Below are 26,859 nucleotides of genomic sequence, written 5' to 3'. Positions count from 1 at the left end.
TTGTCTTTTAAATCAGTGTTTTTCATAAACAATCATTATCTACATTTAAGTACTGAAAAGGCAGAAGCCTCATAACCATCCAGACTCAAGGAATCTGTGATGTTTTTCCAGTTTGTAATTGGTTGTCTAAACTAAACAATTGAACAGCATGCTTTTTATTGCTGACCAATCAGGATCACAAAAGGGTTTTAAATCCTCAACCTGTTAAGTGTCTTTAGGCACAAGAGTTAATTTTTATCTTTGGACAGAAGTCTTCTGCCAGGTAATCTGCCACATTCTCTTCCTGTATTATTTAAAGATAAGAGACAGTGTTGGATTATGTAAATGGACATGAATAATTAAATAAAATAGAGTAATATATAAGTGTTGGATGCTTTGTAATATAGGTATGATTATTTATTTGTATGTGCTAGAACTTTTCAATGAGATTTACTTCCAGCCTTAGCCACTACTATTTAAAAGCAGGATTATTCTATTTAATTCCACTCTCTTAAACAGAAGGAAGTTGAAATCAAATGCAGTGATTGCTTTGCATTACAAATGTCAGTAGAAGGTATACATGAACAATTTTAAGTACAAATGAAAGATCTGTTTGAGAATGCAGAAAGCATTTTCCCATTAAGTTTAGTTTTTGTTTAAAAGCAGTTCTAAAGTTTTTTTTATTGTGAAATGATTGTAAGTCAAGAAAATATTTATAGCATTTTGAAGAGAAATTTTTTGCTTGAGCTATTGGTTAAGATAAACTTTTGCCTTAATTACAAAGCTTAGCAATTTTCATGAAAGGTAATCACTTATGCAGAACATTTTATAAATTAGTTAACCTCTATCTGTTTCATAAAATTGGCAATACCTTTGAGTAATTAATGAAACAGTACCTGCTATACTGAGGAAATGTCTGTGTAATTCCAAAAGGGCTTGAGTTATTTTGCAGATTTGACAAATGAGTTGCCAGATACATCCGTTAGATTAGGGATTTGCTTAAGTCCTCTGTTGTTTATTTCTTATATTAATCCGAACTTTTGCTTATTTCATGGCTTATTAAGGCATTGTAGGCTTTATGAATTATACAGAGATTCCATTAAAGTGGCACAATTGGAAATCATACAGTAGTATTCTGAACTCCCCATTGTATTATATGTTTTGTTTACTGATACTTCTGTCACTAACTAAAATTGATCTAGGGTCAGTACCATTTCAAATTATAGAAAGCACAATATTTTATGAATAAAGTAATATTCTAATTATATGCAATCATAAACTTATTGTATGTAAATGTGCATAGCGACCATTTTCTGGAACATCATTCATTGTCTAAGTTGTGCACTGTGCAACTATTCTCGGTTTAGATTTATTCAACTTTTTTTTTCTGTAGACCAAGTGAAATCTAATGTATGGGGTGTGTAATTAATGCAGGTGGGATATAAGGTATGACTGGAAAGTGATAAATGACAAGCAAGTACCATAAGGCAAAATTTATGCAGGGCCTTCAAGGTGAGGACAAAAAGTAGAAATATAATGTGAAAAAGACAGGAGGTGAATGAACAGCTGTAAAGGCATCTGCAGAAAAGTTGGATGTTCTTGAAAAAGTATTCAAAAACATATTTAATGGATTCACAGCAAAGGGAGAGAATCTTAATGCAAGGCACCAGCTATGAATCATCTTTTCTGAAATAATCTAACTTTTTCCCCCCCAAAAAGGCAATAGCTTGTTAAATAGAAGCACCTCAAACCAGAAGTCCATGAGTGCTTGTGAATACACTTGGAGATATGTATCTTAGATTTTTAAAGGTTTTAGTAGTTGTTTTTATTTGGATTAACTTTATATGTTACACCCATAAGCCTGAAAAAGATACAGTGCCCACAGTATTGTAAGATGCCATACAGGCTGCCAGTATACTCTGCAGAAATAGGTATTTTGCCAGAAACCTGCCATACTTGAGTACATGGCTGCTATGCCAGATAAAAGACAGAAAATGCATGTCATACCAGCCTGAGTAAGAATTTTCATATGTTGTTATCTATTGATCGAAACCAACTGAAACAGTGAAGCAATCTCATGTTAATCTTACTAACAAATGTTACAAATATATAAATATAGTAGGTGTATGAAACAGACATAGAAAATATTATATCCTCTAGCTGAAGTTTGTTTCTAGAGATCAGAAAGTCTGTAGAGACCATCACTAGCCATTTTGTAGCCAGTGATACGCATAACCAGTTTCCCATGCTGGCATTCTTGCACAGAATGTTTGACTGTATTGTATTTTGGTCTGATCCAGTAAGGCATCTCTTAGTTTTTTGAATGATTTTGAATATATACTTTAACTGCTTGAAGATATTGCACATATAATAGACTATTCAATAGTGAGCTTAGTTTTCCATGGTACTCTATATTCATAGTAATGATATCCTGTGGTGTGATGTACACATAATGTACCAGTTTCCCATGGTGTCATATACACACCTCCTGAAACGTGTCCCTGCTTAGTATTCTACTTGATCTTTAGTGGTTCTTGAAAAATTCGTTTAGAGGAAGAACATACATTGAGTTGCCAGGATCCCTTCAAGTTTCTTCAAACAGGCCAAAGAGAGAAGGAAAAACTGAGAACAAGGGATTTTTTTCCCCAACTGTTCTCTAGGTATCATCAGAGGAAAGGAACATTAGGTCTGACCCACTTAGTCTGTGGCACATTGGGATGGGACAAGCAGGCACACAGTGTGCAATAAAACTTGCATACAATAATTATTTTATGATTATTTTATGGTATTTGTGCTGAGTTTGACAAAATGTCTTCAGTATCCTACACAAGAAGGAGGTGGGGTGGGAATGGAAATAACAGGAAATATCCAGTGCTCTTGCATTGAGAAAAACAAACTGAAAAGTAAGGTAAGATGACAAGAACAAACTAGAGAAAATATGGTATAACTGACAGACAGACAGATAATAGATAATATTTCTATTTCAAGTCAAGTTGATGAATGTCTGTATGTTTATGGGAACTTGTTGGGGAAAGTTCATAGGTATTTAATGCCATAACATGTTCTCCATATTAGTAGTTAGTATAAACTGCAGATGGAGTAAGAAACATGTTTTGAATACACCAAAGTCCTGTGACTGGTATTATTAAACACTTGATCTGTATTATGGAATTAATAATATTATTCTGTGGAGACAAAAGGAAGACAGTGAGAAAATGGTAAAGGGAGGGAATATCCCAGAAAATGTGTAACAGAATCAATGGACTGCATAGGTTTTAGTGCCTTCAGTTGTATTTCTGTACCTAATTACATAGAAAATAGTCTCACTGAACCCAATGTGGCTTACTCTTGACTAGATATACATAGGATTGCACTGTAATGAAGAATACAGAAGCATTTGTAACATGGGAATACTTATGTACACACTAGTGACACTTATCTGATAGAATTTCAGCGGAAGGCAGTTGGCTTACACAATACAACAGAATTACGGCCGTTTTGCTGTTAATAGAATCTAATGAATCATTCCATTTTGTGGCATCCTGCTTTTTGAGATTCCAGTCTTCTTCCTTAGGTTAATTGTTCATTTATGGCTGCAGTCCTAAACACACTAATTTAAAAGTCTCTGGTGAATGTTCATGATATCTGGTTTTTTTTTTCTTCCTTAACAATAGGATCTTTAGACAGTGACTCTGTCTTCTTATACATGAAGATAGCATTGAACAGGAAAATTGTATTTTGAATAATTTTAGGAATGCTTACAAAATTATGCGGCAAACTCACTGAGAAATATCAGCCCAGATCTTGTAATGTGGAGAGAATAAAATTCCAGCAGGTAGAACTCTGTTCCCTCTCCCCATTTCCCACTCAGAGGATTCACAGTTTTCTTGAAGGCCATCCCAACATAAGTCCTGTCTGCACTGGCACATGGCAGCGCAGAGTATCCTGGCTCCAGAGCTACCCTGACCATCCCTGCTTGCAAAGACCCTCTATTCTGATGCCAGACAGCACATGTGTGTCCTGCTGAGCCTAGCACTATATCTATTGCCACTGCAGATCACTTTCTTTGAGGTCAGAACAAAGTACCCAGCCTCATTTACATGGATATTTCTGAAATCAAAGCAAATGAGTGATGGAAGTGGTGGATGTTCTAAGTAGTTTAGTGGGATGAATTTCAAACAATCACTTTACATCAGAATAGAGGGCTCTGAATCTTCTGGTCTGGTCTGTTTGCATCAAAACCGAGGTTTGGGCCATGTGTTTTCCAGTCTCTCTAGTGAGACGATGGGGGGAGGCTATTTTATTTGGCCTGTGCAGACAGGCCCCTAGTCATTTATTGGCTAGGTGAGGACGGTGACACCTAAGAAGTTACTGGGTATAATAATAATAATAATAATAATAATAATAATAATAATTTGTATTTGTATTTTCCCGGCTTTCCCTGTGGATCGAAGTGCGATTACATCAAAAAATTAACACAGTACAGATATAAAATACAATCAATAAAACACTAACATTATTATTAATTCAATAAAATAGCTAAAACATCTAGAACATCTAAAACATTTAGAAAACATACATCATAACCAGAAGTGAAGCATTGTATCTTAAAGATCTCCTATAAGAGGTCGGATGGATAAGCCTGCCGGAAGAGATCTGTCTTAAGTACCTTCTTTAAGGCAACTAAGGTGGTGATAAGATGGATCTCTTCTGGTAGACTGTTCCGCAGTTTGGGGGCTGTGGCCATAAATGATCTATGGGAAGTTGACATTAACCTGGGCTTATGGTATTCTAATAAATTCTTCCTAGATGTTCTGAGAATGCGGGGCGGATTGTATAGGGAGAGGCGTTCCCTCAAGTAACTCAGGCCTAAGCCATGAAGGGCTTTAAAGGTAATAACCAACACTTTGTACTGAGCCCGGAATCTAATCAGCAGCCAGTGAAGAGTTTTTAACACAGGTGTTATATGGACCGATGTAGGTGTTCTGGTGACCAATCTGGCTGACGCGTTTTGAACCAGTTGAAGCTTCCGAACTTGGTACAGATGTACCCTGAAGTAGAGCGCATTACAGAAATCTAGACGAGAGATTACCAGTGCAAGTACTACTGCTTCAAGGTCCTTTTGGTCCAGGTAGGGACGCAGTATCAACTGAAGTTGGTACCAAGTTGGCCATCGCATTTATTTGAGATGACAGCTGTAGAGATGAATCCAGGAGTACTCCCAAACTGCGAACTTCATCTTTTAGGGAAAGTGTGACCCTGTCCAGGACTAGTTGACAAAACTCTTCATTGGACTTGGGGTACCTATCGCAAGTATCTCTGTTTTCTCTGGATTCAGCTTGAGTTTGTTTTCCACCATCCAGCCCATTACTGACCCAAGGCAAGCATCCAGAGGAGCGATGCCATCCTTAGTCACTGCAGCAGTCGGAGACATAGAGAAATAAATTTGGATAACACCATGCCTCCTGTCTGGATGATCTCTCCCAGTGGCTTTATGTAAATGTTAAATAGCATTGGGGACAGAATTGCACATTGAGGGACGCCCGATTTGAGCTCCCTCTTGGACGACTAACTGTCCCCAAGCGACACCATCTGGAATCTGCCCGAGAGGTAGGACCTGAACCACTGCAACGCAGTGCCCCCGATATCTACCTCCCTCAGGCGTTCCTAATGGCCAGAAGCATAATGATAGAGGTATCTTCCAGGACCTTCTGGGATCTTCTGTGAGTTCCAAAGAATGTAATTGTGTGCCTGACAACAGTAACATGGCTGGATACATCTTGGATGCCCATTGTCTTCATCCAGCCACTAAACTGTCACTTTGGGAGGATGGAGTAGGAGAACCAGAAGTCCAGTTAGGGGATTGTTTTGCAAGGGAGGTAGTGAATAACTCCCTCTACAATTAACATAGGTGTGAATTTCACCTAGGCTTATATATTTCACCAGGAAGATGCCAACCATCATTTTCCTGGCTTCCTTTTAATTTTTGTATCCAAGAATAGAAACTGCCCAGGTTGCTTCTGTCTCAATTATATATTTTTTTCCAGTATAGACAAGATTTTTTTTTTAAAAAAACCCATAAAGTGAAGGCATAGGGAGAGATTAAATGGTGTTTACTGAAAGAGATTTAAATGGTCAGGTAGATTTTGTAGGTAGGTTTTATGATTCTTTATTGTATCATGGAGTTATTTTTGCTACATTTATTGTTCCCCAAGTACAATAATTTATTCTTACTTGCTTGGAATGCTTCAGGGTTGAACTGTTCAGATAGAAATAATTTGTTTTTTGTAAATAACTATTGATTCAAAAGATGCCTTGGGGCAGGCATTTTAAAACCACCCCTCTACACATTAAAACCAGTGGCCTTCAAAATCTACTCTCTACATTTCTCAGTAAGATTAGGGTAAAAGTAGATAAGAATTTGGCTATGCAGTCTTCATACAATTATTTGTGCTTTTGCCCCCGTTTTATGACACACAGACTTGCTTGCTTAAGAAGTACCAATACATTTCAACTCAATTGGGAGGAAAAATATGACTGCATCCAAAAGGAGAACTGGACAGTGTCACAAACCAATACAGTTTCCTGTGGCTACAAGGATCAGTGTATAGAAACAAAATTAGGTGTTCTGCACCCCCATCCCCCCCCCCCATGAAAATAGAAAATCGGTGATATTCAAGCCCCATTGGCTTGAATGGTGGTGCATGCCCCATTTTCTCCCCCTCCTTTTGCTGCCTGCAAACAGGCAAGGGGCGTGGATTCCAAGTCCACAAAAAGAAAGGGGCGACTGTATATTTCAAATTGGTGGTGGCACTTGTGACCATCAATGGTAACTGGTTTGAATCCAAATATCGAGTCTAATTGAATCTGATTCCAGACCACCCAAGTTAGGAATCAAGCCTCCATTAGCTTTGTTCCCTTTAATTTAAGAGTGGAACTTTGCCCAGTTTTAATAATTTTCTTTTGGGTTTCCATCCCCTGTTGTGAGCATCCTTAGAGAGCACTTCAAAGCATGACTCTCCTTGTCACCATAGCAAACACTACTCTCACACTCAGTTGACAAACGTTATTGAGGGATTTTTATAGGCATGCTTCAGTTATTTTTAGCATATTCTACATTTTCCTTTGGGAGAACTCCATTATATTTACCGTAGACCTTTCCCCCCCAGACTTTATCTGCCAAACTTATATTTTGGTCATAGGTATACAAATGAAAAAGGATACAGTCAGCCCGTGCCATATATATATAAATAAGTATGGTGCACATACCCATGGTGTATGTGCCACGCCACATACACATGCCCTATTGTTTTCAATGGGCCGTGAGCATACTCAGTTTTCCCCTTACCCAGGGGAGATCTGGAACAGATCCCTTGCATAAGGGAAAGGCAGACTGTATAATAAATTGTTTGTCGCATAAGATGTGATAAAAATTTTATAAAGCTACTTATGCACAGATACTCCAAAACACAAAAGTAATTAAAAGGTGTACAAAACCACAGCTGAAGTTCATTTGAAGCGCTCTGTGAAATAATTCATACATTTTAAGCTCAATATACTGTTTTCCCACACACACCTCTATGACACTATTATAAGATCAGAAGCACTCAGTTTTGCTTTTCTACTAATATGACTGTTGGCTTTTTTAAAACCTAAACTTGGGGAGGAGGAAGAAACATGGCCATAGTGTTGGTCTTCTGATAAAAAGTATTCCATCAATAGAATGAGGAAAATGTGATGCATACCATCCAACATATCACAGATGAAAACTGGGACACATGTGGCCAAGCAACATCAGTGTCGTCAAGATGGCAAAAGTTATTAACAATGAAGAAAAGGCAAGTTGGAAACACTGCAGCAATTTGCTTTTGCTTGAGTCTCCAGGGAAGGGCAAGATTCCAGCCCCCCTTCTCCCCTTTACCTCCAACACATGAGTAAATTGAATGCAAACTAACAGAAGTAAAATGAGGATGAAAGAAGGAAGTGGTAGGAGGGGAGATAAAATGGGGAGACATTTTAAAAGCAGCAGAAAAAAATTGCATGACACAGGATCAATCAGGAGTGTCTCTGACAAACTGGAAAAGTTGGAAGGCATTGTGATACCTCTTCCACAACGCCCACACAACCTCAAAAATCTGTTCTAGAGTGCTGGAAAAATCCAGAATCAGATTTTAGGGTAATGTGGAAGGTTGCAGGAGAAATGAGACACTGAAGTTCCATTGTGCAAGGAGAAGTACACTACGGTAGTGCTGGATCCTGGAATTTGATTAGTTTAAATGGTGAGAGTGGGTTGGAATTACACAGCCCTTCATATGTTGTTGGATTACATATCTAGCCAGCATAGTCAATATTGAAGGATAGTGCAAATTGCTGTCAAATAGATCTACAGGCCTCATGATTCCTATACCTTGTTTAAATTATATTTCATTCAAAAGCCAGGACTGTAAACAGCATGTTGACCCTAGCTTCTTTCAACAAGCCATGATTTAGGTCAACCAGAGTTTTCATAGTTTCATGGACTCTGGTTCATTTAGAAGAAAAATGCAAGGCTTCAGCTTACCTCCTTATAGGTGTTGCAGGGAAATATACTATTTCCAGATGTGCTCCAAGAGAAGTGAATTTATTCCTCTTGCAGTTACAGTCATAATGTAACATATTTATAACTTTGTTCTTGGGGAAAGGAATTGTTTAGGTGTTCCTAGTTATTTTAGTTTCAAGCTCTACAATGTGCACGCATTTTCAGTTTGTAGACAAAAAGAAAATAAGAATGGAAGGAATGCAAAAAGAAAAGCAACAAGTCATGTTTCTTTGTCCCTGACATAGATGAAGAAACATTGATTGTTACAAAGCATTTGGATGAAAAGGAGATAGAAAGAGGGAGAGGAAACAAACAAACACAGAAAAAATGGCCATCGTTATCTGTTTAAGGTGCTTCTGAAGTGGAGACCAAACATTTATGGGACTGGTCAAAGAGGCTCAACCATAATATCTCAGATCATGAAAAATGAATGAGATTATTGAGAGAGGGAGGGAGGGAGGGAGAGAGAGAAAGAGAGAGAACACATGCACTGCACAAATTGAGATTGATGTCCAAAGTTGGAGTTTCTTTGCCATTAAGCAATTTGGAGGGAGAGGCCTATGGCTTGTTGTCTCCTTCTAGGACAACTGGCAGTGTTCTTACACTTTAGGAAAAGGGTATAATAAATCCCCAGAACATCTCTTTTTCCCATGTCCCCAGAAGCTCCAGAAAGAATGAAAGTAATCAAGAGGGTCTCTATATAAAGTCCACCTTTTGAATTCCATTTATGCCATTTTGTTTCTAGTATTCTTGATGGATATTTGTGCCACATAACACAAATAGAAAACAGGATCATAAAAAATAGAGCTCTTTGTAGTTGCCTTCATTTGCAAAACATTCTGTGTCTACTTAGAATGAGGAAAATATGGATAATTTTGTGAGCTCTCTTCCCTCCGTCACCATGCTCATAACTCCCCAAATGTAGATGGTGATTGTCTATAGCAACGAGCCTCCATCTCATAGTGTAGAATCCTCATTTTTAGTGTTCTAAATCATATGGAATACTTCTGGGAATAGATGGACTTATCAGGCCATTTCACACTTCACAGTTACAGCATTATGATTCCACTTTCATCTGCCATGTTTCCATCCTATGAAATCAAGGGATTTACAGTTTAGTAACGGATATGTTAGACCTTTAGTGTATCACCTAACTCCAAACCTCAGGATTCCATAGGATGCACTTAAAGTGGAGTTATAGTGCTTTAGATTTTTACTGTGAAGGACCCTTGATTGCCAACAGCTTCAATCTGTGCTTGAAGAGTGACAAGAATGGCAGCAGATGGGGAACAGAGCTAATGTGCTTGACCCCATTCCCTCTTTGTAATGTGGACCTTATACACTTCTTGAATGTTTATATGTTTGCTAAACCAAAACCCTTTCCCAATTATTATTCCCTTAATTAGAAGTAGAAGTGCCCAAGGGATACTTGAATAGTATGTGTGTTTGGTTTCACATAAATAATCCTTTCAGTCTGTACCAACCTGACCTTTGCAGGTCAAGTGATGGTCAAAGCCAATGGTGACAGAATGCAGGATGACTAAGACTAATGTGCTCAGTGAGATTGTGATGGAAGTCTTTCCTCTACTTGAACTAGTAAGCAGACCTCCTTCACTGCCAACAAGTTTAACAGCAGCTTTCAGTGGGTTTATTAATTTCTATTTATAAACCTGGAAACATTATAGTTCACTGCTGTCATTGCTTCTTTGGTTTAATGGAATGAAGGACAGCTAATAAGTGACACTGAGTTAAAAACTGAGAGAAATGTGTACTTTGTCAGAAACTAAGCATTCAAGGTTTAATTGCTTATACTAATATTTAACATTGTCGATTTAAGAAGTATGCTTGGGTCATTGTACTTTCACATTGTACTTTATCATTGCACTTTTACATCAAGTGTTCATAATATTTATCAATCTGCTGTCATGAGGCCTCCCAAACAGGTAGAATTCATTGGATTCTCTTGGTATGCACTATTTCTCAGAGACATAAGAGTAGTTATGGGTCTAATTTGTAATGTTCTGAAATGTGATTGTGGGTGAGTTGGTGAGCATGTGGTACTGTTGCTAGACTGAAAATCCCTTTATATTTCAGCATTGGCTATATTTGCTAGAGCCATTACAATTGCCATCCAGTGACATCAAAGGACCATGGATGTATCCACATGGCATAAAAAATAGCAGTTTGACACCACTTTAACTGTCATGGCTCAATCCTGTGTAATCCTAGGGTTTGTAGTTTGGTGAGGCACTACATCATGCTAGCTCTCAGCATATTCATCACTGAACCATAAGATCTGCAATACATGGGGGGGGGGGGAGCAATCCCTGATGTGGTTCATATCTTAACAATTAAAAAGAGGAATTAGCATTATCTTATCCTGCACTGCATCTATCCTGTGTAAAAGTTATCTCCTCCCTGAAATACCTTACTTTATAGCAGCACTAAAGAAGCTGCTTTTCAGATAAAAACAAGCAGGAGATAATGGTCAGAAGCCCAACAGACCGATAGTGTTTTCCCAATTTTTTCAGAAGGATGATTGTAAGATGGTAAATAGATTAAATGGTGCCTGTGATGTTACAGAAAACGTAGAAGTGAATTGCTCCAAATGAAGCTTGTTTCATGTGCTACCCAATATAGGTAATAATGAGATGACAAGTTATGTAAGAAAACCAACCAGTGGGAGAGGTTAATAGAATAAAATAAACAGAAGGAATGATGTTACTTTAATTGAAAGTAATTTAGATAAGATTTTATCAGAAAAAAATTCTAAGAAGTATAAGCCTGTAAAGTTGCAATGCAGTATCCTGAGTCCATGAAGTCAAGTTGTGACCTGACAGTAACCCAGAGAAATATGGAAGAAAACGTAGCCTCAGTGTCCTTCCTTATGAGTAACTTTAGGGCATGTTTGAAGGAGAGGGAAGCACTGGAATGTCTGGCTGGGGCAGCCTAGACAAAGCAAAGGGTCAGGTATTAGCAAACTGTGCTTACGTGGTGGAATGATACATGTCAAGATAGGAGAGGGAGAGAAATAATTTACACAAAAAGAATGTTTATCATTGCTGATAATTTCATGCTAGATTGGCAGAAATGTCACCATTGAGTACAGCACTGATGGGATTCAGAAGAAGAAGGTCCAGCCTGTGTTCTTAAAAGTGTTTGCATGATCAGACTGGCATGGAATAGTAGCATGATTATTTTTTCTGAAGAATTGATATGACTTTTAGCTATGTTTCCTTAAAGAAAAAAAACAGTCATAAGAAGTTCATTTATAGTGCAGCTTCAGGTCAGTTTGGACTTGGCACATGTTTCATAAAAATATTTCCATAACAGTAGAACAGAATCAAATTAAATTGCACTTGAAACCATATTTTTAAAGAGAAATCTGGCAGTGAATTTTAAAGATATACAGAAGGAGATGTTCCAGGATCTACCAGAATATGGTCTGATGGTAGGACCACCAAGGAACAGAACTTGTTTTGTTCACTTTTTCCTCACCTCCATCCTTTTCTATTTTTTATAACCGACTGACCTATCTCAGATATGTTCAAACCCTCCCATTGTTCGGAACATGATTGTTTGTTCTGGACTAGGTGAGATAGGCAGAATGCTGTTGTATTGTACACATAGCGGGGGGATACAAGTGTAATTCAATAACAGTTTAAATTTTAAAAATCCAGCAGATTGTATCATATAACAAATATTTACTAGACAGAGTTTACCAGAAGTATGTCTCAGTTATAGTGAATGTTTTCTTGGGAATAAATCAACAAAGGTAGTAAGCTTAAAATGACTCTCCTGAGATAAGTTCTGTTGAACTCAGCGAGACTTGTGTGTCTCAGTATAAAGATACAGGTTTGTTTTGAAAGTTTGCAAGTGTCACAGCTTTTACAAATATCTATCTAACCATCTCTGAAGCATCTCTGGCCACTATATATGTTACAGCTCCAAAGATTTACTCAGAAGAAAACACCATTGAATTCAGGGAGCTTACATGCAAGTAAAAGATGACAGGATTTCTGTTTTTGCTCTCTGAATGAACTGTGTGTGTGTGTGTGTGTGTGTGTGAGAGAGAGAGAGAGCGAGAGAGAGAGAGAGAGAGACGCAACAACTGTCTTCATATTCTAACTGACAATTTATGGTTATGAGGAAATGAAATTTGCTTGCCACAGATGATCAGACAAATGATTATTTAAAGATGCCATACAGGGCAAATATGATGTAGGGAATCTTTTTTATTTTGTTTAATATTTAGCAATTACCACATGACCAAATCAATTGGTTGTTCCAGCACAAGTTGGTTCTTTACCTTGCACCCCTTGTTTCATGACATATTTGTAAGTCTTGAGCAGCGGTTGCCATGATCCAGTTCTATCATGTCCTAGGAAAGTGACACCAGATAGTTAAAGGAGAGTTTCAAAGACATGAAGTAATTAATTGAATAATTCCTCCACCTCAGAAGGCATTTCAAATCCACAGAGTGCACCACTGTGTATTCAAAATGCAGGTTCTTCGGTTACTAAGGTAGATTCTCCTAGGGAATCTTTTTGTAGAGCCATACAAAATATGAGTGCATTCAAAGTAACATTCTTCACTTACCAAGACTAGTGTCCAACCATATCTAATTCCAATCTTGTTCTATAAGGAGCTCTCCATGGTCCTGACCCTTAGCTATTAGATTTGTACTGTTCCTTGCCACATTTCACTTGAATGTCCCTGTGACCGAGATTGAAAAATGTAGACCTTCTCATGTTGTTAGCTGCAACTTTCATCAGTCCTAGTTTGCAAAACCCAGAATAATGGACCATGGGATTTGTAGTTCAAAAACCTCTGGAGAGTTCACCTGGTGGTAAAACTTGAGTGGCCAAACTATCATTATACCAATGTTTTAGTAATTATGAAAAATAAGCATGTTTGTTGATTTCCTAGTGGTCTTCCAATTGCTTTGGATCTGCCATAGAGGTGGAAGGAACAGGAACCACTGAAGATTTCAATAAGGCATGAGAGAGAAGTTGGTGTGTGTGTGTGTTAAATATACCTGTATAGGGTGCACTAAAATTTGAGGGATGGTAAAAGTCACCTTGAAGTATTTAAGAAGTTCTCAATGTTAGTTTCCAGCTTTGCTCAGGAAAACTTTGCCATAATCTCAAAGCATTAGTGACTTACTTCATTGCGTAGAACAATAGAAGGCATGACTGAGCTTGTTGCTCACTGAATCTTTTTTGGACAGAAAACTGCCTGCAGAATTTGCCTTGCACTGCCAATTTTATACAAGATGGAACATATTCTCTTTTTTAAAATCAAAGTTAGGACTCAAGGTCAGCTAACAGCCCTAATAAGCAGCAGGTAACATGCCCAGAATTTGTACAAACACCAGAAAATTGGGACATGTGACAGGGTGCCACAGGATAACTTAAAGAAACACACTTCATGCTGTGAGTCATGATCTGTTTAACTGTGGTTGCATCCAGACTGCAGAAATAATCCTGTTTGACACCACTTTAACTTCTCAGTGCTATGGACTTCTGGGATTTGTAGTTAGTCATGGCACCAGAGCTCTCTGACAAAGAAGGCTAAATGTCCCACAAAATTACAGTTCCCAGAATTCCATACCATTGAGCCATGATAGTTAAAGTGGTGACAAACTGGATTATTTCTGTACAGTGCATGCAGCCTGTATGTCATGTCAAACTGACTTTATGCTCTTTTTCTTAATTAAAAAATAATATGGATTGACATTTAATTTAATTGATTTTCAGAGAAAACCAAGGGAAAGATTCCTACACAGTACAGCCCTATGTTACCAGAAGTAAATCTCATTGTTATCCATGGTATTTACTCTCAGTTTAAAAAATTTATGGAACTGTCGCTGTGCAATGCAGTGTTTTACCTGCTTCCAGGCCAATGCAGATAAGATTGTGTATTCCATTGCTTCTGTTTTTTAATGAAAGTTATTTGAATTAATAGTTGATTAAAAAAAACACAAGCCTTCTGGTTTATGCCCCTCACATCTGAAGCATTACAAGCCATTCCGATTTAAGCTTTGTATTTGGCCCAAATGATTCCATATTACCCACTTCTATCTTGGCAAGGATGATTTAAATGAGCAGCATGCATGTAACATCTGGTTTTGAAGGGGAGCTGAATAACTTTGTGCAGTAGAGGCATGAAATAAAAATGGCAAGCTAGTGCATGTAATTTGGAGGCTCAAGGGCCCAGTTTTCCTGAACAAATCTAGCTAGGCAAACTGACAGAAATAGAGCCAGCTTGAGACATGTTAATGAAAGCAAATGTAATTAGTTTCAAAATGAAAGTTAGACTAACTCAAACAATGAGCTTGCACTGCTGGAAGACAGCAGCATTGTTCCCATACGCAGACAGGAATAGTGCTTTACTAACACTGACAGCTTTACTTAACACTAGACCTAACTGTAAAGCCAACTAGGAGCTATGGCCTTGCTACAACCAGGACATGATGCCAGGAGGTTAGCAAGGTATGCAGCTGAGCCATCAAATATTTTGAAAGTTGTTTTAAAAGGCAGCTCTTATAGGTTAAAGGTAATTCTTCACAGTGAGAGAAACTTGATGTATGAAAGATTAAGCTCAAAAATAAGAGCAAGCAATCTCAGAAGGACATCATAGGATATAAGGCAGATATGCTTCCTTGTTTGGAACTCCCGGTAATTATCTTTATGCCCTCTGTCATACTGGAAGAGAAATACTGAAATCTCCATTTAATTTTCTCTAGATTCAACTTCTCACTACAAACAACTCCTCTTTCCCCCTCTCTTTTCAGGTTTATTTTCCACAAGCTGTCACTTGACTACTTCATTTTGAAAGGCTTGCTTTCCAGGACATAGGTTCTTCTCAGGGATATATTCAACACTGTGGGAGAGTTCATCCAGACAACTCACTAGTGTTCGGTTTTCTCATGTTTGAGAAAAGTTGCCTTTTAACAATTAAAATTCCCAGAACTCTGCAGCTGATACAGTGGGTGACGATGCTGGCTAGAAGGTTCAGGGCTGTTCAGTTCAAAAAGTTACTGGTGACAAGTAACAGTGACAACAGAACATAGGGAACGCCAAAACACATTGCAGAAATAATCCAGTTTGAGACCGCTTTAACTGCTGTGGTTCAATGCTAGGGAGTTCTGGGAACTATAGTTATGTGAGACATTGAGCCTTCTCTGTCAGAGAACTCTGATGCCACAGTAAACTACAATTCCCAGGATTTCCTAGCACTAAGCCAGGGCAGTTGAAGCGGTCAAACTGGATTATTTCTGCAATGTGTTTGGACCAGAGTTCCTAAAGCCATTCTTGGAATTCACTCCCCTATTTAGTCAGGACTTTACAATATGGCCTATGCCAATGTTCTTCAAATTGATGCCCTCCCAATGTATTGAACTACAATTTCCATAATCCCTCAACCAGCATAATCCAACGGTACAAGAAAATGGGAAGGACGCTTGTGTAGAGGGTCCTGGAATGAGATCCTAATAATCTCGAGTGCTTGTGAGTACTTGCTCTGGGCAGCTGGAAAGGATTTGAATGGCAGGTGACTTTAGCTTTTGCTATGCATCACATGCCTCCAGTCACCAGACACATTTACTGAACCGTGTGACCCTAAAGGAAGGACAGTGGCCTGCAGGAGAACTGCAAACCAAGCCCCTGTGTGTGCCTTTTTATCATCTGTGACTTTGATGGAGTGTCTTTCAGCGTCCTTTACAGTTGCTATAATAACAAGTCTGTGTTGGAAACCTGAAGCTGTATTTGTCACATGCTTTCAAGTAGGAAAAAACTGTACCTCAGCTTTGACACAGTATCCCATGACACCCTTCCTTTATCTGGATGTGACTGGCTGAGAGTGGTTCAAGCTGGTATTCTACTGGCATACATTTCTCCCACCCCCTGCTGCTCCATGGACCATTAGTTATTCATTATAAGTAGTTAAAGTGTTTTGGATTTGATAACAGGGACTAACACAGAGGTATGGGATCATTTCCAAGGAGAGAAAATAGAAGAATTGAACTAGACCGCACATATAATCTAAAAATACAGTTGAGCTACACCCACAATTTTGACCATTCCAATCAAATTGTTTGTTGGGCTTGGCAGCATTTTTCTTCATATTGCCGAACGACCTTAACTGCAAAACAAAATGTTGTCCCCAAATCAAGCTTAAGACTGTTTTTAGTGTGTGTTTAGAGAGATGCAGAGTTGTTGTTGCGGTTCTGCATATAATTTGCTGCAAAGGATATGCTGAGATGCAAAAGCTGTTTCTTGCTGTACCTCTATATCAGGGGTGGACAATTGTAATGTGCACAGAGGCAAATTATCATTGTGAGTCTTCGCTGTCACATTTTCACTCACAAATTGGCTTCAAATGCTACTCAGAAGAGTCTGGTTTCTATTTCCTGTGTTTTTGGCCAATTTCCAGTCATTTTTGGGTGTCTTTTTAGACGATGGGATTGGTGGGATGTATAAATAGGAAGACATCCACATTTTGATGTAGTTTTGTTGTGTTTGTTGTTTGGGGGCATGCTCTTCATAACAATATTGGGGGACAATCAGGAGCATTGGGGGGCATGAAGGAGACCTTAAGAGGGCTCTAAAATGGCCTAAGACCTTGATATTGAAGAATCACTTTTCAATAATAATAATCACAATAGTAATAATAAGTTATTTATTTGTTTATTTATTTATTTATTTCCCACCTCTCCCTATGGATTGAGACAAGGAACAATAACAATTAAAAGACAATTAACAGTTTAAAAATACTTTTAATACTGGTCTGAAAACTGAGAGTTCCTGGTGGGGCACAGATCCTTGTTTACAAAAAAGTATAAATTTCAAATATCAAACCTTGATTTTCCATTTTATATAAGGGACACCATTTGGCTATGCCATTGCATTTAATGGGACTCAATCATCCCCTTATTTTGTTATCCACAGGGGGTTCTAGATCCAAACCTCAACTGATAACAAGGGTCCACTGTATTTTAATAAATAATAAATTAAATAAAAAGGGAATGCACATGAGTCTAGTTGATGAATCTCAAGGTAATAGTAAAGACAGACAAAATGAATCTGACAAGCTTGACATTGTTAAACATTTGAATAGTTTAATGTTATGTTGACGTGTCTGCTCCTGGATTCACAAATTTTGCTTCCTGTCAGAGTGTCCTGTTGCCCATGCCTGTGAGGAAAAGATTAGAAGTATTGATTTCTTGATTAATAGCAACTGTGCTTTTTTGTTGTATATAATTATAAGAAGAACCCTGCTGGATGAAATCAAAGGTCCACTAAATTTGGCATTTTGTTCCCACAGTAAGCAACCAGATATATGGTGGGAATTCACAAGCAGAACATGAGCCTAGACACAACCTATGTTAAGATGTATACTGCTTCTGACACATGCAATATGTATCCATAAAAACTAGTAGATACTGATTACTTTATCCTCTTTTAAATCTGTATGAGTTAAAGCTCTATTAGAGTAGTCAATAACATATTTAACTATAAGATTTGTAAAGTACTTCCTTTTGTCTGTCCTGCATTCTCCCCCATTTTAGCCCATGCATGTTCCACCATCTAGATTCTAGTAATAGACAGAGGAAAAAAAGGTTTTCTGTATCCACCTTCTCCCCACCATGGAAAAGAACACCTGGAAAGACAAGTGCTCATTCAGGTAAACTAGATATTAACTTCCTGTTCAATACTTATGAGACCATAAACTGGATTTACAATCTCATAACTGCTAGTATTCACATTTATGGTAGTGAATGAGTGTGGAGAAAAGGCAGATTGGAGTGCTGGCAACAGCCAATCAGAGTGAGCCTGGTATCATTGAATGGCCAAGAAAAGGTGGAGGCTACTCCCAGGAACAAGTGTAAATAGGTAGAGTGAGGAGTGTGGAATTAGATAGGGAATTGAATAGGGACCAGATAGGAACAGAGCTCTGAGTTAGATTTAGAGGTTTATTAGTCCCTGAGGGGTTTTAACAGCCAAGGTAGCTGAGATACACTGCTGAAAGGGGCAGTTGGAAGGGGTTTGAGTACCCAGGTTGGCCTAAAAAGAGGTCAAATGTGGAAAGTGAATTGGTGTGGCTGGAAAAATCATAAAGTAGCAACAAAGTTTAAAGCTCAGCATTGAGTCAAATGTCTTATGTGAAAATGTAAACTAGAGACCACTTCTATACTGGAATACATATTTTAATAGGTCAATGACCAGCAAGATTTAAAAGGGATACAAACCACAGTCTATAGATACAACAATGAACTTCAAAGTGACACACGATAATAATAAAATAAAGGAAGATAAAAAATACTCACTCTCCTAAAGACCACTTCTAGAATATAGTACACTGGACCCTTAACCTTACACGGGGGAATCCATTCTAGATACACACACCCCACGAAAGGTGGAAAACATGTATGCTCGAGCCCCATTGATTACAATGGGGCTTGGGTGTGGCAGCACGGCAATTTGAGTGCACCACGGGTGCACATACCATTCATTGTATTGCCACATGGCTTCAGCATATGCTGAAAACCCCGTATAGTGTGCCAGCGTATGGCGCGGGCGCACTGTAACAGATACTGTAAATCTTTGTAACTGTTTAAGCACATAAACACCATATCAACTCTGAATATCAGCCAGAAGAGAGATAGTGTAACCAGCTATCTTGTAAATAAATTTTACTTTTGTTTTGGTTCAGTGTGTGGTCGCTTGAGGTATTTTTAAGAAAGTATAAGCCAAACACTATCAGGAATTAATAATACTTTTATTCCTCAGAACACTCAAAATAGAGAGTGCCCTGTTTAAACAAAATAGTGAGTGCCCTACAGAGTGGCCCAGAGATAAAGGAAAAGTGTGGAAGTCACTCAAGTGAATGATCCAAGTTTGAGGGTCTTGTTATGCAATTTGGTGGCAACTAGGAAGGTATCTACCACATATTAGTGGCAGCAGTGGGATAAAAAAACCCATTGTGCTTCCATCAGACAGAAATTGTTGGGTGAGAGAGTTTCACCATGACAATGACCCCCAAACCTTCCTGTTTCAGCTTGACAGTGCTTCAGTTTAGGGGCTTCTAAAGTGGTGCTGATTGGGATACTAGGAAATGTGCTAGGCCCTTAGTATTAACTGGGAATTGGTTCCACAGCCACCCCGCCACCCCAATATCAAAATCCATGGATGCTGAAGACCTATTAAATACAATGGCATGATGAAATTGTATAAGGTGGTAAAATCAAGGTTTGCTTTTGAGAACTTATAATTTTTAAAGTATTGTTACCTGTGGATATAGTAGAATCTGTGGATAAAGAATCTGTGGATACAGAGGGCTTACTATAACCTCTGCAGATATCTCCTTGATATGGGGTGCTTTGGAAAAAAACGGTTCCAACAGGACCCTGAGGGGTCTCTCCAGCTGCCTGTTCTGAATGCATCCCATGGCCAGGAAAGCACTGCAGATGTCATTTGTCAGCACTCCAGTCTGCAACAGCTTGCAAACAGTTTGGCTGAGGTACTGCTGGGCTGAAAGAGTAGGTTTTAGGAGAGTGGCATCATCGGATGTAGCTACAGTGTTGAAATGTCACCATTACATTTACACTGTTGATGCAAAATCTTGGCCACAGATTATCAACATTTAAAGAGTGTGAATCATTGTTTGATCTTCATTCATTTCAATAATATATTGAAACTAACTATGCCTTATTCTCTTTGTATGTAACAATACACAAGAAGAAGAGTTGGGAGAAGCAAATATTAGCCTCAGTTCTTCATGTAACACTAAACAATGAATGATACAGATCTACCTGTGATCAGAAAAATCTGGAAATGAAAAGATGTTAGGAGCCCTGGTGGCACAGTGATTAAATGCATGTACTGCAGCCACTCACTCAAAACCATAAGGTTGCGAGTTCAATACCAGCAAAAGGGCTCAAGCTTGATTCAGGCTTGCATCCTTCCAAGGCCGCTAAAATGAGTACCCAGATGGTTGGGGGCAATTAGCTTACAGTTGTAAACTGCTTAGACACTGTTAGTTCAGTAAGAAGCGGTATATAAATGAAGCTGTTTGTTTTAACTTATAAAAAATATATTATGCAAGTATCATTTAATGTTGACCAAGAGGGGTAAATCAAACACATCCCTGAATAAATGCACTGGAGTTGTGAGTTTTGCTTTTTCCAAAATAAAATTGTGAATTTTGCATAATTATTTGCACTGGTGGTGAGAAATGGAATATGCAGCACATACTGCAAAACAGGACCTTACACGTTACTTGTTTTTAATAAAGGTGATTTCTACTTGCAGGTAGTGGCGTATCTTGATGAATGTAAGGTATGCCATAATTTGTAGCCCAAAAACAGATAATGATCCATGATAAGATTAATTTCAGATGGTTTTGTTTTGTATTGAAATTAATATTCACTAGTTACTCAAAAAATGAAATAGGAAATGGCAACTAGGGTTGCTAGGTGCCCCTTGTCGTAAGGGATGTTCCTTATTTTAAGATCCTTATTTATTTTAGCATCCTTATTTTATTTTAGGATCTTTATTATCTATTAGAATGTTAGAAAGCTTTTTTCTGTTATACAGACTGAAAAAGAGCCCCCCCCCCAAAAAAAAAAAAAATCCCACAAAAAAGCCCTTGATAAAGACAGATACATTTATATCATGTAATTTATGACTGTGGAAAATATGTTCATTAAAAAGAAAGAAAGAAAAATATGTTCATTTTTTTTTTAGAGAAATGCATTGCTAGGTTAATTAAAATCAATACTTCAATCTGGTATTTAGGTAGAACACGAAGTTGTTAATAGCAGCTTCCTCATTCTCAAACTTGCATGTCATGAATTTGCTATTTTGAAAATCTGGCAACACTAGTGGGAACAGAACAGGGAAGTTGCTCTATCAGCAATTCCATCTACCTGTCCTGAAGTACGATAACATTGCTAATGCACCTTAATTGAAAGGCTATTTTCTACCAAGAAACAGGAGAAGACTGTGCAGATTTTATATTGTATCAGAAATGTACTTTATTCTATCCTTTGTTCAGGCTTTGTCGAATATGTTGTTCCTTCTAAGCTGATAAAATGTGCTTTCTGTGTCTTTTCTTTCTTATTTTGCCTTTATCATCTGTTTCTTATAGTGCTGTTCATTTAGAGTGTTGCTCTCATGACTGAGAATTGCAGCACATATTTTTTTTATCATAGAAAAAACATTTTCCATAGGAAAAGGTGTGACATTTTATTTGAATCCTGGATGAAATGGTGGGGTGGGTTAAGAAAACAATGCCATCTCTTCTGAACACTGAGGAATAATCATAACCTGCCTTTAAATCAAACATGTTTAAATCCTTGCTTCAGATTTTTGTGAAATAAAAAGGCATTTGTTTGGCACAGCTCCAAATCAGAGCCCGTTCCAAAATTGGCTCAAGTTATATTTTCTACTTTCACACTGATTAGTAAAGGAAAAGATGGAGACTTGAGAATATGGGGTATAATCCGCTTTACTGTGAATGCCTTACATGCATAGTACCTAGCTTGTTAAATGCCTTACAGGTATCTTTCTTGTGATCAATGTTATCTTTTTGTGGTGCATCATCTTAAGCTGTAAAGCTGTAAGCATCTGCCTGCACTGTTACTGTGTCCTTTGCATTTGAGCAGGGCCAGTGCCAGAGCAAACCAGCTTTTATGGAGAATCATTGTCCTGTGTAATACAGCAAGTCCTCTTTATTGTCAGGCTAGACAATTGTAGATTGGAATTTCCACCAGTCACCCCACCCCATATTAGCTAATGGTGGTGTATACCTGCGGGCACACACATTGCTACCCATTAACTAATAAGGGCTTGAGCTCACATATTTTTCCCATCTGCCAGGGGAACCAAAACCAAACCCCATGAATGGGAAGTCCCACTGTACAGTTTTGCTAGGCACAAGAACAATTACACCTAACCAAGCAGACTGTTGTATCCAGTCAGCAGCCATAAGGCAGTGAGGGCTAGTAGTAGGATTTCATGTTAGGCATCAGAAGCTTTGGATACCTGTTCATAATATTAAGTTAAAACTTTCACTTAGTAGTAGCCATCTGGCATCTACCATTAACCATAAAAAGAGACTAGACAAATATTCAAGAATTTTGAAATGAAATAATATAATGGTATAAAGTGTGGCATAGTGGTTTGAGTGGTGGACTAAGGAGTTTTCGCATTGCATTTAAAGTGATGTATCCCTGATGGCATACAGTTGTGTTTAATTTTAAAACCTGGTGTTATTGCATGCAGCTGCAGCCAGGTAAGTTGAACCTAGATCCCAGCTGTGCTTATCCAACAGCTTGCCATTTTTCAAAAGCTGCTGGATAAGCGCAGCTAGGATCTGGGCTGCATATGGGTTGCACTTACCTGGCCACAGTTGAGTGTGATAACACCCATCTTTAAAATTAAATGTGACTGTATCCAGTCAGTGATTAGTTACTTTAAATACAGTGTGATAATCTCCTAAATCTCTGGGGGTCAGGGTTCAATTTCCCTCTCAATCATGAAAGCCACTACCAAGACCTTAGAAAAGTCACATGTTTTCAGCCTCAGGGTAGGCAATGGCAAATATCCTCTGAACAAATCTTGCCAAGAAAACCCCATTATAGGTTCGCCTTAGGGTCACCATAAATCAGAAGCACCTTGAAGACACCCAACAACAGTAACATAAAATCAAAGATTTTAAAAGCTCCTTGAATGTGTACTGTAGCAGCACACTCAGAGAGCCTTGGATTAGGAAGTTGGAGTTGTATGGCTGTTCTTTCCTCTTTCCCTGGGCCTAGCATGGTTTAGGAAGCTTTGGCTATCCATACATGTTTGACTTCCAAAGTCTCTTGCCACTGGCCATGCTTACTGGAGCTTCTTAGATGGTTAGGAGTCTCTACCTTTGAGGAACTTTTCTCTTTTACTGAATTTTACAAGAGGATTTAGCAACAGAGAAAGATAGACCAAAGGACTGCCACAGGACTGAACAATGAAATCAGGCACAATTGATGTAATTTCTGCCTTTGCCACTGTGGCCTTCAGGCTGCAATACTGTTGTTGCCTCATCATGACACAAAGGTCACTTGTGTCAGTATTGGTCACTTTCTTGACTGGGGAAGGGGAAGAACAGCATTGAAAAATACTTTCTGTTGGAAGATAAACTTACCTTGCCAGGCCCACAACAAGAGTGGCTCAACTGACCCTTGACCACTTTGGTCAGTTAGAATTGCACTCTATAGCTTTATTGCTGTTCAAGAATAGCATTTTTAATGACATATGTTTTGTTGTGTGCCTTTATGGTGACCCCAAGCAACCCTATCACAGGGTTTTCTGGGGCTGAGAGAGAGTGACACACCCAAGGTCACCCAGTGGGTTTCCATGACTAAGTGGGAATTGAACCTTGATCTCCAGAGTTCTAGACCAACACTTTAGCTACAACATCATGTTGGCTGTTACAGACTACAGTCCTATTAAATAAAATAAAAATAACCTAATCCTGCATTTTTAAAATACAGTGGAACCTTATTATACGCGAGGGATCCGTTCCGGATCCCTCCGCGTATAAAAAAATCTGCCTATGCTCGAGCCCCATTGTTTCCAATGGGGCTTGTGCGCAGCGGCGCGGCGGCACACAAGGCGCAACGGGTGCGCGCACCCATTCAATTGAATGGGACGCGCCGCCCCTTCCGCCCCCCGCGCGCCGGCGGCTTTGAGCGCCTATGCTCAAAGCCGCCTATAAAAAGGCAGCGTATGCGGAGGCTCCACTGTAGTTTTTAATACTATGGTCTCATTCCAACTTTGCAACCAGTTCAGCTTGATTAACTTGTATGAAGCAGAATTAGTAACATGTAGGTATACCACCTCTTCAACTGAGACATTTTTATATGACAGTTCCCTGTGAGACATTGATACATTGTACAGTATCCATGTGGACCTGCAGTTGCCTGATATGCTTACTGTACAATAAACACTGATTTGGTGTGAACATTTCCATTGATTTTAATGAACACTGGTTATATTCCATCCAGTATGAACAAAGTCATTAGTCTCCATTGAAATAAATATGAAGCATCTTTTTTTTTAACTTCCTCCTGTTTTGGCTCCTAGATTTGAACCTATATATTAGTAAAGTAAAAAATAATTTTAAAAAACTCTAATTGCTCCTGAAGATTACTCTTCCTTTTGAGCACTGAAACTTCAAGATTGTATGCTGTAGATTGCTTCTATTGTATGTCCAACATGATGGCATGAACATTTCAAAATAAACGGAGATGTAAAATTTATATTGTTCTTTAACAAAAGAAGGCCTGTCATTTGTGTGAACCTTTAAGGAAAATAACAATACTTCCCATGAGTAGAAATAGAGCAGAACAAATTCACATCAAAGCAGTTATTTTTTAAAAATTAAAACTTATCTAATTTATTTTTGTAGCCAAAATGACTGTCTTATCATCAAACAGCTTAATCAGTCTTGTTCAAATTCCACCCTGGACTTTGCATGACTTAACATGGAGAACTCAGGGTCGGTGAGGGCAAATGATACTTATGTCACAAGAAAAAGGTGACTTTGTTCAGCTATGACATCAGATATTTTATCTGCAGCTTCTATTGCGTTCCCTAGCAGTATTCCTGAGTAGCTAGCACAGACTTTTAGTAATCTGTTCTAAGGAGAGAGTGAAAGACCACTGAATTCTGTGAATGAGAGATTCAATTAAAGGTTCAGAAAAATGTCTATGCAGGTAGTATTCCAAAGAGTTGCTTTCTTCATGTAGACTATGCCGTTTGCCTTCTTCTTAAAAAGGACTATTAATTTCTTCTATCAGTCAAAATAGAATTAATTCCCTTTCTCTTATCCTTCATTTAACACAGATATAGCTAAATATTTCATGCTAAAGGGGAAATGCACACCACTTCTTAAATTAACAGAACATGGATATGCCAAATCCTCACCCTGTTTCCCTCTTGCTTCATGTAGTTTCACAGTTGCTTGCGGCTCCAGTTGTATCTCATATTAAGCTCAATGGCTGTGTGTCAAGTAAAATTGTGGGAAATGGTCAAGCTTTGGCTCATGAATGGCTTCTAGAAAATGATATGACAGATGCATCTGGTAGCTGTATCTCTGTAACAGACGAAGTTGTTCCATTCTATCACTGCAAAAACCTCTGCTAAATACATGTGTATGCATATATATCACTAAGTCTTTCTGTTCTGTTGTACTGTATATATCTAGAGGTTCTTAGTATTTTACCAACAACAACAACAAAAAGATTAACATTTAATGCAACCCCCCTTCCCCAAGAATCTGTATGTGATTTAAAGTTTGGGTACATGGCCATTTGAAAGACTGTGCCTGATGTTTTCAGAGATAAAATATAATCATATAAAGGAAAAACGAGTGGCAAAAATATTTGTATTAGACACAGATTTTATGTGTGTGTGTGTGGAGGGGGGGGAGAGAGAGAGAGAGAGAGAGAGAGAGAGGTGAACAAAATTTCTATATAGATGCTATACACGTATAATACATATATAAAACCTAGTTTTTACCTGATTTTAATTTTTTAAATAGTGTTTTACCTTTTGTAAAGGGAACACACCCACATCCATATTATATTTAAATGAAAGTGAAGTGAAGGTTTCTCTAGGATGTGTGTGTGTGTGTGTGTGTGTGTGTGTGTGTGTGTGTGTGAAGATTTTCTCTTTCAGCATCCAGGGATTTAAGAAACCATTTTTGATGACCCAACCACCAGGAAAAAAATCATTTCTTTTGAAAATTATAATTGTTTCCTTTCTTTTTCATGAAAGAACACTGGATTTAAATTTTGTAATATAAAAACAACAGTGGTTTTAGTTTCACAGTATGGCATATATGGGGAAATGATATGATGCATAGACATATTATTGCTGCTTGACATTTGTTAGCTCTAAGGCAATCGGAACATCCATTTGCACTGTAGAAATAATCCAGTTTGACACTACTTTAACTGCCATGGTTCAATCCTATGATATTCTGGGAATTGTAGTTTTATGGGACATATAGCCTTCTCTCTCAGAAAGCTTGGTGCCACAATAAGCTACACTTCCCTGAATTCTATAGCATTGAGTCGAGAACCAGTATGGTATAATGGTTTAACTATTGGACTCCGACTCTGGAGACCAGAGTTCAATTCCTAGCTTGGCCATGAAGCCCATTGGGTGACCTTGGGCAAGTCACACTCTCTGAGCCTCAGGAGAAGGCAATGACAAATTTCTTTTGAACAAATCTTACCAAGAAAACCTCAT

At 38.2% G+C, this 26,859-nt stretch overlaps 1 protein-coding gene across 3 annotated transcripts in view; it reads left to right on the top strand.

The window, feature by feature from the left end:
- The window catches only part of LOC149312228 (monocarboxylate transporter 2-like), a 132,439-nt gene that overhangs the window by 27,674 nt on the left and 77,906 nt on the right, over nucleotides 1-26,859 (top strand). The window lies entirely within an intron of this gene.

The sequence above is a fragment of the Sceloporus occidentalis genome, unplaced genomic scaffold, assembly GCF_023333645.1.
Source record: "Sceloporus occidentalis isolate IW3139 unplaced genomic scaffold, rSceOcc1.0.p SCAF_5, whole genome shotgun sequence".
NCBI lineage: Eukaryota > Metazoa > Chordata > Lepidosauria > Squamata > Phrynosomatidae > Sceloporus > Sceloporus occidentalis.
Note: the sequence above shows the minus strand (reverse complement) of the source record. Positions and strands in the feature narration are given on the sequence as shown.